This window comes from Aethalodelphis obliquidens, unplaced genomic scaffold (genome assembly GCF_003676395.1).
Source record: "Aethalodelphis obliquidens isolate GAN/ISIS:26980383/991018 unplaced genomic scaffold, ASM367639v1 scaffold1, whole genome shotgun sequence".
Classification (NCBI taxonomy): Eukaryota; Metazoa; Chordata; class Mammalia; order Artiodactyla; family Delphinidae; genus Aethalodelphis; species Aethalodelphis obliquidens.
The window spans coordinates 39,812,629-39,826,416 of record NW_020837945.1 but is presented as its reverse complement, the minus strand read 5'-3'; positions in this window follow the sequence as shown (position 1 = coordinate 39,826,416).

The window sequence follows — 13,788 nt, the reverse complement described above, 5'->3', positions numbered from 1 at the left end:
TATATTTGTTAAATACCTAATGACACATACCATGTTTTGTGTGAAGAAACAAATACAGTTCCTCCATCATTTTCTCTTACCCGCCTTCCTACCAGGTTTTTCATCTTTTATCATTTACTTGTTACTCTCTGACACGAATTCCGACATGTGGGATTTTTTTCCCCACACGAAGCCATTCTCCAACACCAGCTGGGTGTCCTACGACTCAACTCAATTCCGACACCATCTACTCAGAGATATAGCATCAGATCCACAGCATAAGGGCTCAGTCCCAAAAGATCATCCTCACTTCAGGTGCCAGTTGCAAGTCCAGGTTGTTACCTGTGCTTCTGACCAAGCATCCGTAAATCAGAGGTTCCTATGACCCCCCTCCTTGGGTTTAATTAATTTGTTAGATTATCTCACAGAACTCAGGAAACCAGTTTATTCACTAGACTACCAGTTTATTACAAAGGATATTAAAGGAATCCACAGCCAGATGAAGAGATACATAGGGCCAGGTCCTGAATGCAGGTTCTTTTGTCTCCATGGAGTTTGGGACCCAGGCACAGTGGCATGTGGATGTGTTCTGGTTCACCAACCTGGAAGCTCCCTAAACCCAGACCTTTTGGGTTTTTATGGAGACTTCCTTACATAGGCATGGTTGATTAAATCATTGACCCATGGTGACTGAACTCAATCTCTAGCCCCTTTCTCCCCTCCAGAGGTTGGAGGAAGGAGACTGGAAGTTCCAACCCTTTATTCACATGGTTGTTTCCCTTCATGACCAGCCCCCATCCTTAGAGGCTTTCCAAAATCACCTTATTAACATAAACTCAGGTGTGTTTGAAAGGTGTTTGTTATGAATGTCAACATACATTTATTGCTCTTATCATTTATGAATTCCCAAGAGTTTTAGAAGTTTTGTGCGAGAAATGAGGAGGGAGACCAAATATATATTTCTTTTTTATAAATCATAATAGCACACTTGTCCATCACAGAGGAACAGACGTTAGCTCGGTATAAGAAAAAGAGCTTTTAAAAGCAGAGCTTCTCTAAAATAGGATGGGTGCCGTGTGAGACAGTGAGTTCCTTGTCACAGAAGTGTTCAAGCGGGAGCAGGTTATTGTAGAAAGAATTCCTTTGAAGAATCAAAGGTTTGATTAGAAGGTTTCTAAGGTTCCTTTAAATTTTGGAATTTTATTATGAATAAAATATAGCTCAGGACAAATATCTTGGCGTATGGTGTCCCATATCCTACAGGTAATACCATCAAATCTTATTGGCTTCACCTTTAAAGATATGGGAAGCCAAAAAAATATAGCATTTTATGCTGGAGAGGGTGTGAAGAAAAGGGAATCCTCTTGCACTGTTGGTGAGAATGTAAATTGATACAGCCACTATGGAGGTTCCTCAAAAGAACTAAAAATAGAATTACCATATGACCCAGCAATCCCACTACTGGGCATATACCCTGAGAAAACCATAATTCAAAACGAGTCATGTACCACAATGTTCACTGCAGCTCTGTTTACAATAGCCAGGACATGGAAGCAACCTGCATGTCCATTGACAGATGAATGGATAAAGAAGATGTGGCACACATATACAATGGAATACTACTCAGCCATTAAAAGAAATGAAATTGAGTTATTTGTAGTGAGGTGGATGGACCTGAGACTCATACAGAGTGAAGTAAGTCAGAAAGAGAAAAATAAATACCATATGCTAACACATATATATGGAATCTAAAAAGAAAAAAAAAATCGTTCTGAAGAACCTAGGGGCAGGACAGGAATAAAGACACAGACGTAGAGAATGGACTTGAGGACAAGCGGAGGGGGAAGGGTAAGTTGGGACGAAGTGAGAGAGTGGCATGGACATATATACACTACCAAATGTAAAATAGCTAGTGGGAAGCAGCCGCATAGCACAGGGAGATCAGCTCGGTGCTTTGTGTCCACCTAGAGGGGTGGGATAGGGAGGGTGGGAGGGAGATGCAAGAGAGAGGAGATATGGGGATAAATGTATAGCTGATTAACTTTGTTATAGAGCAGAAACTAACACACCACTGTAAAGCAATTATAACCCAATAAAGTTGTTTAAAAAAAGATAGCATTTTACCATTCTGAATCATCCCAATCCAAGTAACCTTCATCTTTCTTCTAGATCATTACCATCTATGTCAAGGTTCCCCAACCCCTGGGATACCAGTCCACAGACTGTTAGGAACCAGGCCACACAGCAGGAGGTGAGCGGCTGGCGAGCAAGCAAAGCTTCATCTGCTGCTCCCCCATCGCGATCCCGAACCATCCCCCCAACCCGCCCCCGTCCATGGAAAAGTTATCTTCCACAAAACCGATCCCTGGTGCCAAAAAGGTTGGCAACTGCTGATCTATGTTATTTTTCTGTTTCCATCCTTACCTCACTCTTCTTTTGTCACAATATAGAGACAGAGTGGTCCTGTTAAAATGTGAATCAGAGCATCCTGATGATGCTTATCTGTTTCTCAGAAAGAGATCAACATAACCTCAATACTTATGTCTGGACCACACATACATATGTGAATGTGTACCTACACACACACACACACACACACACACACACACACACACACGTTTTACAGATTGAACTGTTATTCATTCATTATATGTTCAAAATTTTACCATCCAGGTTGCCCTCCTAATTATTTCCCTTCATCATGAGTCACTCACATGGAACATAATTGTTTACATGCGATCCTAAAATTATGTCATCTATTACCTTCCTTTTTCTGTACATGGAATTTCTGATAGCACTCTCTTCGACTGCATTACCATTTTTGACTATCATGTTCTTTGAAATGCGTCAAACTTTTAGTCAAGTAAAACTTTTAGCATTTTTTAAAAATATAAATTCCTACTCAGTCCACTCATCCTATTCTGGATTATGGATAATATTAACCCAAATACAAAAGTTTTCATGCATCACTAGAGACATCCATTCATCTTTGTATTGATTCATTTATAAGTACTTCTGAGGCATTGTAGCTATCTATGAATCTATTTATACAAAATCATCAAGATTTTATTTAATTTTCATTTTTAAGATCATTTTGAAGATTTTTGTAATCTTTATTAAGACAGAAAAACTTCTGCTGATATCAAGGTACAATATGCCTGTTATATCACATTTTATCAGTTATAACAACCATAAAGATAAAAAAGATGAGTTGAGTTTGGCGTAATTTATTCCAGAGGAAACAACATTCACTCCACATGCTCAACAATTTGTTTTTCGAGTATTAATAAAACATAATTTAATAATCTATTTAAGAGTGTTTTCTGAAGTATTTTATAACATAGTTTCCTCTTTGAGAACCAGAATATTTGCCATTCTCCAGTCTTTTGCTGTCATAGCCTATAATTTTAATGGACACCCTCTTTTACTCGTTTGGCTGTTATACAACATCACGGTTGAGAGTGCTGACTTTGGACATAGACTGCCCAGGTCTATAACCAGCTCAGACACTTTCTAGCTATCAGACATGGGGCAAGTCATTGAACCTCTCCATGTCCATTTCATCACATGTAAAATAGGGATAATATTAGTACTACCTTCAAATGGCTGTTGAAAGAATTAAATGAGCTAATATATGTAAATACTCAGAGTAGTGCCAAACACATATTAAGCACTATAAGATATTAGGTCTCTGTGTTAATATTCCTACATCTTACCTTTCCATGTTTCCTCAAGAGTAATCACTTCACTCTGAAATTCACTAATCTGTAATAGAGAAAATATAAATCTTCGATTTGTGTTTAATAATTCTGATTCTGGTTACCTTCACTCTGTCAGTCACCACAACTTACTTATCCCCCAATTAGCCAATTTCCTTCTCCTTAATTAAAAAAAATCTGTTTTTCTTGTCTTTGATTCTATTTATAGACGTTGACTTGTTATAGGAATATGTGTCTAACATTGGTATTTATTATATTGGGAGGATCCATTACAGGTTTGTTTGTGTTCGTCTCTTCTCACCAGCATCCCATCCTAAGCTCCTTGGATTCAGAGAGACTATCTTGTCATATGCTTCAATCATTTCCTGTTGGAATATAAATATATCAATATTTAGTCAAAACTTAATAATGCAGTAGCATCTTCTATTACCTGTGTTTCTGTATTTTTAATGCCAAAGGGACATAATGTGTATTTAGTACATTTGTATTAACTTGACATACTCAGTGTCGAGGCTTTATATATATCTGAAAGCAACCAACATTATCCATCCCCATAAACAACATAGATCTAGACAGCCTGGTTCTGAGTCAATAAATAACCCAAGGATTAATGTGGATAACCCCTTTTTTGTTTCCTGTTTCACTTAGGTTCAAATTTGAGCAGACAATAAGCTGTTTTGCTATTTCACTAACTACCTTACACAATACATTCTGCCTTATATTTAATAATGCTACAGTACAGAATATACACACTATATTCTTACACACTATATCTTGCCTTATACTTAATAATGCTATGGAAAAATAACATGTCAACTTACGTAGCATTAAAAATTATTTTAGAGACAGAAACTTAGGACAGAAAGAGTCATTGGCAAAGTTAAAAAATCTCTTATTTCTTAAGAGATGTAAACAGTTGAGAGAAATTAAAAGGCTTTTCAAAGTCATATAGGTAACAAGGTGTTGAGTCAGAAAATGTGAGGACAGACTCCTTTGGTGAGTTCATAGTCAATGATGCTGACTCTGTTTGTCAATTACCATGTGACTGTGACTGAGTAGGTTTTGTGTGCTCAGGGGGCAGGACATCAAAGAGTGTGGACTGTCTAAGGTTGCTACTTCCCACATTTGCTCACAGAGAAATACAAGGTTTGATTTCAGGGCAAGGAAAGTTAGAGAAGGACCTCCTGTTTTACCTTTACTTCCTGGTTCCAATCTCTTGTCAGGGCTCAACATCTACACGTGGATCCCCCTCTATCAACTTCTCCAAATTCAGTGCAGAAGAGGCAGCACTTACTCCATCTGACTAAACAAAGGACACCATTCAAATGAGATTATCTCAAACACATAGATAATTTTTGTCCATTTCAAACCAAATAATGTATGCAACATTTTCCCGTATTTTAGCATGTTCACCATGTTTTGGCATTAAAATTTCAAATTTTTCCTATAATTTCTGCCTCCATGCTTTTATGGTTCTAGAAATTCACCTCATTTTTCTCTTTGTCAAATCTTGCTTTTAAAAATATCTGCCATAGAGAATGAGTCAAACAAGTCAGACATTCAGTCAATGAAAAGCTAAATGAGTAGCCTAAATGTGAATGGCCGCACATCATTGGTTTTACAGTCAAAAAGAGTTCGTGTGTTATTTAGAATATGTAAAAACATGATCCTTTTTGAAAAATAAACTAAACTTTGCCCTGAATTTCTCACAGTGTTAATGGAGTTGCACATGAGTAAATCAAGACAGGATTTGTGCCCCCTAGCACAACACAGCATATGTATATATTGGTGGGAGTATTCTTGGTGCTTTCTCACATCAACTGTAGCAGATTTCTAGGAAAGGGAGTAAAAGACATTTGGACAAATCCTGACATGGGATTTTTCATTGGAACGGACTTGGTTTAATACTTTGTTCCAAATTCTTCCTTATGGATATAGTGCATGTGTATTTAATCAAATTTTATTTAATTGATATTTAATTTTGGTCTCAAGCTGCATTTATAGTGTTGACAATCAACATATTTAAATGACTGATAGCCTTTTCCTTTTATCTTCCACATATGTCTGGCAAAAAAGGTTTCAATAAACATGTATTACATCAAGTCAACAATATTCAATCAACATTTAGCATATAATTTAAATACATTTCAAAAATGCATATTGGAGTAATGACACTCAATTTTATTGTAAGAAAGACAAATTAGGTAGAACTAGACCAGAATGCTCAATAATTTATTCAGTCATTTATTTGTTCATTTGTTCATTCACTTATGCTAGACTTTTAGAGGTGAGAGTGATCTTAAAAGTCATCCATTACAAGCTCTTCATTTTACAAATAGATATCAGGACCCCATAACAAGGAATTGCTGAAGCTCACAGTTCGTCAGTGGGAGTTCTACAAGGAACCCCAATGACTCAGATCTCAAGTCAATGCTTGTCCTGTCCTATAGATATGTCTTAATAAAGGAGCAGTAAGGACTTCCCTAGTGGCGCAGTGGTCGAGAGTCCGCCTGCCGATGCAGGGGACACGGGTTCAGACCCCGGTCCGGGAAGATCCCACATGCCGCGGAGCGGCTGGACCCGTGAGCCATGGCCGCTGGGCCTGCGCGTCTGGAGCCTGTGCTCCGCAACGGGAGAGGCCACAACAGTGAGAGGCGCGCGTACCGCAAAAAGAAGAAGAAAAAAGAGACAATCTGGAAGGCAGTCTCTGAGAAATCTGCAGGCATTGTTGATACATTTACACATTTTGGCTTATGAAGAAATAACAGAATGTTCCCACCACTTTCAGTGCCCACGATATAATTCATGTAGCTCATTGAAACAGGTTGTGTAAATATGAGAGACCAGCCCTTTGGATAAGCTCCCCATTCTCTTAGGTACATTTGAGCTAGGAATTTTCTCTTTCAGCAAATTATTTCTGCCATTCAAAACTGAGATTCAGGAGAGCACTCGTAAATATTTTTATAAGTATATTCTGATTTTAATGAAGACAAAAGTATTTTAGATCAGAAGCATAAATGTCAAATTTGAGATCGATCAGTCCCTGAAAGGAATGATGCCAAAATAGGATTGTGATTATGGAAATGGGATTTTCTGAAGCCCTATCTACAATCTGCTAAAGAAATTAGAAAGTGATGTAGGCAATTCCCATGAACAAGTCAGGATGTACACAGGTACCCAGCTCATCTTTTAATTTCTAAGCCGTCAGAAACAGTTCTTAAGTCTCACAGTTCCCTCAAACCCAAGGTAAGGTTATCCAGGTTAGGGTGGTGAAATAGAGATTGGGAGAAAGTACTAGTATTTCTGTGGGACACATTCTTCATAGAAGCAGCAAAAGGCACAAAAATAAAAAGGCTTTAATTTATTTATTAAATTAAATAATTTTATTTAATTAAATTATTTAATTTAATAAAAATTAAAAATTTTTAATTTTACCTCAATTAAAATTACGAAGGTTCTTCCAGAATATGGTTTAAAATTACGAAGGTTCTTCCAGAATATGGTCTGACATAAAACAAAAAGTTTTATGTCAAAAGAATGCCAAATGACAAGGAAGACTTTTCCAAAATCAAGTCAGAAATGTTGGTCAGATAACTTATATGAATACAAGTATAAATTATGCTTAATCTTAGTCATTTTAGTAATATCTGACATTACAAGAGAGGGCAGTTTCTTTTTCTGCATTTTGCTCATAACCCATTACGTAATAAAGCAGATCTAAGCACAGGGTTGTGTTACTAAGGGAGGTTGGGGACCCTCCCTTTGAGGGTCATAAATATAGTTTTCCATCTGCTGGAAACTGTTTAGGGGAAGCACGCCTGAAGTCAGGGGGCTGGATCAGATGATCTCTGGGGGTCTCTGCCAGCCTTCTGAGTCTTTGAGAGAAATTTCTAATCAGCATGCTAATGAGTACTTTAAATTTGTATTCTGGTTTCCTTGAAGATAATTACCAGAAACACTAAGCAGAGAATAGCATTTCTAAATGCCTGTTTCAAATAAGCAGAGAAAGAAGAAAGAAAAAAACGATTCTGTTTCAAAAGAAAAAATAGAGGTAATAAAATGTGACCCACTTGATGTCAGAGAAGGCAATTACCTGAGAAGATAGTATGGTTCAGTGGTCTTGTTAACGTCTGAGAAAGTCCAAGGTTGCTGGATCTTTTCCTTGTTCTTATGATGTCTTGCTGTGTGACCCAGGGCAAGTCACTTGACCTTAGTTTCCTCATCTGAAAAAGCAAGACCCCAGGAGTTGTGCTTGATTACCTGACTAATATCAAGCTACAGGAATTAAATGAAGAATGGAATTTCATTTTGGGCTTCATCACTGCTGCAGAGATGACAGATGGGAATCATATGAATTAGGTTAGCCCCTGTGCTTCATTAACTGACAGAAAAAAAGTCTGAATGACATGGATGGTAAACTACACTTTGAAAACCCTTTAAGAAATCTTAATTTGGGTATTATATAGATGATAAGCACAGCAAAGATGTATTTTGATTTCTACCTTATGGAAAATCAACTGTAATATTATTCTATATGTTCTAATTTAGTTACTCCAAAATTGGCCCCAGAAAAAAAGGCATGGGAAAAATACATACATTAGGCCAATATCTTTTCTTCCCATACCTAGTTTTTAGAGGGGGAAAAAACTTTTTTATTAATATTAATGTATAGCTGCTTTATAAATAAGACCAAAAATGTATCAGTCCAAATTATTTTCCTCCTTATGTACTCCTTTTCTTTACCAGTAGTAAAATAAGTTTAATCTGAATTTTCATATGTTTCTGGCACAAAACATCATTTGCCTTGGGTGACTAAGCTGACAGGTTTCCAAACCTGGTACATAGGGTTAAATGCTTAGCTCCATGTTATTTCCAACAACACATTTCCCCCACCAGAGATCACTGCTTGTTTTAACGAACATGCTCCAAACAGAAATCAAACGAGGAAATAATTAAACTTATGCCTAACACAGAAGATAATGATTTCCAAAATCAGCTAAAACTTATCTCTGAGTACTACTGATAACCATTATCTACATTTTAATAAACAATATATTGCCATCACAGTGAAAGAACCAAACCCATTCTGAAAAAGTAGCTGGCATTTATAAAGATTACAATTATATGCAGCCTTTTGTTCACAAACAGTGAAGAGAGGGCAGGGATATCACAGGAAATACTGCTCTACATGAGGTTTGGGGAATCATAAATTCTGGTTCTGACTCTGCTATTCAGGTTTTAGATGGCATTATACCTTAGTCCCACCATCTGTATGGTATGAATAATCATATTTCTCTAACTCACAAGTGTGTTGTAAAGAATAGACAATAAAAAGTAACTCTGAACATATAACCATTCTCAGAGCCCAGATGATAAGGAAAATAAATGGTTAAGAGATACAAAGCAAGTGAGTTGAACTTTCTAATAAAACTCTGAGAGTCACATTTAACCCGATAACAAATATATATTCTAACAGTGTTTACCTACCAAAATTTTTATATGGCTCAATTTTATCTACAAAATATGCATGATTTGGACTTTGGCATTTTATTCCAAAGTCTGTGAGGAACAACAAAAGAGAAAAACACAGCCCAACCCTACATTGTTTTGATATCTCTTACATGAGGGATCAGCTAATGGTACATTCTCCCTGTAAGTCTATGCAGTATTTAATATCAAACTACATCTTTAATTGAAAGATTGAACTACTTTAGTTGAAGAACAGGGACTAGGGAAACTGTTAGGAGTTGAAGAAATGCCTTTTTATTCCAGGTATTGGCACTTATTAACATGACACAGGCAAAATGCCCAGCAAGACTTTGTGTTTCTTCTAAATTTTGAATTCCAAGGATACCAAATCTATATTCCAATTTAGAGCAGATATTTACCCCTAGATATTCAGAGACACTCAGAATAGAAAGGTTAGAGTATACATATGGCCATTAAGCACGATTTTTGCTTATTAGTGGGTTATTTGCAAATATAGGAAAAATCATTGTGAACCAAGGAATCACCCCCGGTGCTGACTTCTAAAAGCATGTTACTAAATGTATATTACTAAATGTTATTAAAAGCAAATTAGCATCCTTTGGTATATGAGAGAAAGGTAACATGCTGACTTTCTTCTCTTCATGCTTGAAAGAACATTTCCTATCTCTGCTGCCTGATAAACACTTTTTTGTCTTAACTCCTTTACCCTCCATGGAAGAAAATCAGAGCTTAGAAATGTGGAGGTGGAAGTTGTGTGTCTCCAATTCCTTTCTTTGTATAACTTTCTGGGAAGATTTTGCTCTCAACAAACCTTTTTTTTTTACCCTTCTCCCTCAACTTCCTTTTGTGAAATTTGAGCTTCATCCAAGAAAAATAAAATAAACAACACAAATAAATAAGTTGAGGATCTGTGGTTTAGTGTTAGGGAAGTCAGAAGGAAAGAGAATTTCACGGATGGGTAGTCAAATCTGTGAAAATCACATACAGTAGATGGAAAGTATGGGGCAGAGAAAAAGGCCATTTGATTTTGTGATCATCATTGGTGACCTTCAGAAGTGCAGTTTCACTAGTTTAGGAACAAAAGGTCAAAATGCTTAGAGATAAAGAGCAAATGATTGTGAGAAAAAAAGTGGAGTCATTGAATAAAGAATACACTTCAAAATTTTGAGAGTTAAATAAAAGGAAGTAGATTGTTTTCAAGATTCTTGAAATATAACCTCACAGCATCTGGTGGGGTGTGTGTGTAGGTCCGGGAAAACTCTTTTAGTTGGTGGACCCAAGCATATTTATGGAAAAAGTGAGAAATGCCTTCCTGTTTTGTACGTGGCTGTCTGTAGTCCTAGCCCTATCAACCTTGAATAGGTGCCCATGAGTACTTTTACTTTTTTTTTCATCATTCATAACTTATGTTTTTCATCCTTCTCATCTCCTCACCTTCCAAGGACCAAGGTCAAGAATGTACCTTGAAGTCAGGGCAATGAATTTGGTTTTGGGGTTTCATCCTGTCCTGAGTTTGGAATAGTTTAGAGCATCTGGATTCTTTTCAGTGTAACATCTAAGAGGTAAACATTTCTTTACTAATATTGACAATCTTAAAGGAAGGAAGTGCACAAAAGGAACAGGAAACTTCTATTCCCCAATGAGTGTATTTATAACAATGTGAGAGCTCCTTGTGGAGACAGAGATGAAAGATGGTAGCACCATTGTTTGTCAAACTGAGCTGAAGACTACCTGCATCACAATCATCTGTGGTGTTTATCTATGTCACTGATTTGCTAGAAAGATCAAAGGAAGGTTTATCTTTAGAAAGGAAAAGGAGTATCTTTGCCTCTGAGATTTAAGAAAAAAAAAATAGAGGCTGGATGAGCTTTAAGGAAAAGTGAACAAGTGAGCACATACATAGCTTACTTATAACATCTTGATTCTCTAAGTGATGAGGAAGTAAAGTCCTCTACTGAGAAAGAAGTAAATGGGTGGAACTGTGAGTAGACAAAAAAATAGAGAAGTTTTGGAATGGTCACCTTGCTGAACTCCCTAGGAATCAACAATATTTTGTTGTTTATAAGGCATAATTTTTCTAATGATTGATGGCAACTTAAAATCAGTGCTGGCTAAGTCTTAATGTAATTCCTATTTCCAGCACATATGAGAATTCTATCATGGCTATCCATATTGTCACTTAAATTGAGTTATGTGCATTGCTGAAAATGTCATCAAGATGATTACTCTGTGATTCAGCATTGAAACAATAAGTTATTTTGTACTTAGAAAGGCATGGAAACAGAGCAGTGGGACATGAATTTGATATTAATGAAGCAAATATTCATCAGAGGAGGAATGAACACAATTCTATAATTTCTTTCAAAGAACAACCAAAAGTTTTAATGAAATCCAAGAACATAAGACATGCATATTTTTATTACTGAGATGTTTGTAAAAAGATTGGCAATTACACACCAGACAATGTAACTGAAGGAAAGAGAAATTTCCACGTACCTCAGCGTAGATGAATGAACTTTCAAATCAATGAGAAGTTAGTGTGACCAATGCAACTGTAACACAGGATTATTTTTACAACATGTGATTCAGTTGAATCAAACAGGATAAACTGGTGAATCCTGCAGCTCTTTGACATGTCCCCAAATTAGACAATAAATACCAAAGCACTAAGAAGATGAAGATCATGAGGCTGGATGAAGAAAGGCAATGTATCACCATGAAGCTCTGCATAATTGCCAACGGCCAAATGTTCCCTCCGTGTTGCATTTTAACCTCAAAATATTTCTGAAAACTATCTCCTCAAAAATGTTACTCTATATTTTCATGAACATACATAAATGCATGTGCACATGCACCTGCACACACACACAGATGGTTGGAAAATGACAGCTATTAGACTGGGCATATGTTTTCTGCAAGAGACACCTAGGAACCTTTCCTAATGAGTATCAATATTTTACTTCTTGATTTATTTAGTGGACATGCACTGAAATAGCTTAAACATAAACTTACCCCAAACTATAATGACTCAGTTGTTATTGCTACCAGTATGAGTGGACAACTGCAACCTCATGATTTTTCAATCAATTAACTATTTAAGGACTATTTAAAAAAGGGCATGAGCCCTTGTTTCTGAAAGAAAACTATTAACACCTGCTAGCAAGATTACTGAAGTGTCAGATATCAAAAACTGCCGAATGAGAGTCAAGAATTTAGATGAAAATCTTGAAGAAAATAGTGAAGATGTAAGACATAACCATGCATCAAAAACACAGTTAGCAGGATGGAAGATGATAATTAATATGAAAAAATGCTCATTGATGAAGGAGTCAAAAAAGAGATTCAAAAGAGTAGGCTCTGAAAGTGAACATTTCAGGAATTCCATACCAATTGAAATTGAGACTTAGAAAATTATGTGTCCTCCCCAAAGTGATATAGTTTATTATACTTTTCTTTAAATGCATGCATAAAATTATATTTAAAAAAAATTTACATCTAAATAAGTCTAAAAGAGCTCTTTCAACATGTGTAAAATAAAAAAAAATACATAAGTTTCAAGAAAGCATGTCATATTTTAATTGACTGAATTTTTTCCTTCTCAGTTGCACATAAAAAATGGTACTTCTGAGAACTGATGGCATCTTAGATTAAATAAAGGATTATAATAGGGATTTTTACAATGTTATTTGTCACTTTTTCTATGTATTCTCACTCATTCATCCATTTGTGCAACCCATAATAAGTAGCAATTTTGTTCTAGGAATTCTATAAAAACTAGGGATAAAAAGTCTTGTGATTAATGTCTTCATAGTCTAGTTGGGGAGAAAAGTAGAAGTAAATAACTGTAATATAATGCTATAAGCACTATATTAAAGTATTACAAAGAATGCTATTATTGGAGTAACTATGAAGAAGTCACTGGCTCTGCCTTGGAGATTCTGAGAAAACAGAAGAGAGACTAGGGATTAAATCATGGATAAGTTTTATTCGACAACAAAAGGAACACATTTTGAGTAGAGGGAACAAAATATGCAAAGATCCATTGGTAGTGAAGTGTCTGAGAATATTCAACAAATAGTGCGAAGGTCAGAGTGACAGAAACACCAGTATCAGAGGAACTTAGAGGGATAAATTGGAACCAGATTTTGAAGTATTTTGTTTGCAGTGAGAAGATTGTAGTAATTGGAATCACTGAAGACTTTTTTTCCAGCATTTGATTTTTTTAAAGATTTATTTATTATTTATTTATTTGGTTTTTTTGTTTTTGGGTTTTTTTTTTGGCTGCGTCGGGTCTTCGTTGCAGCAGACGGGATCTTTTCGTTGAGGCGAGGGCTCTTCGTTGTGGCGCCCGGATTTCTCTCTGGTTGTGGAGTGCGAGTTTTCTCTCTCTAGTTATGGTACGGGGTCCGGAGCGCGTGGGCTCTGTAGTTTGTGGCACGTGGGCTCTAGTTGAGGCGCGAGAGCTCAGTAGTTGTGGCGTGGGCTTAGTTGCCCCACAGCATGTGGGATCTTAGTTCCCCGACCCGGGATCGAACCCGCATCCCCTGCATAGGAAGGCGGATTCTTTACCACTGGACCACCAGGGAATTCCCGATGCATT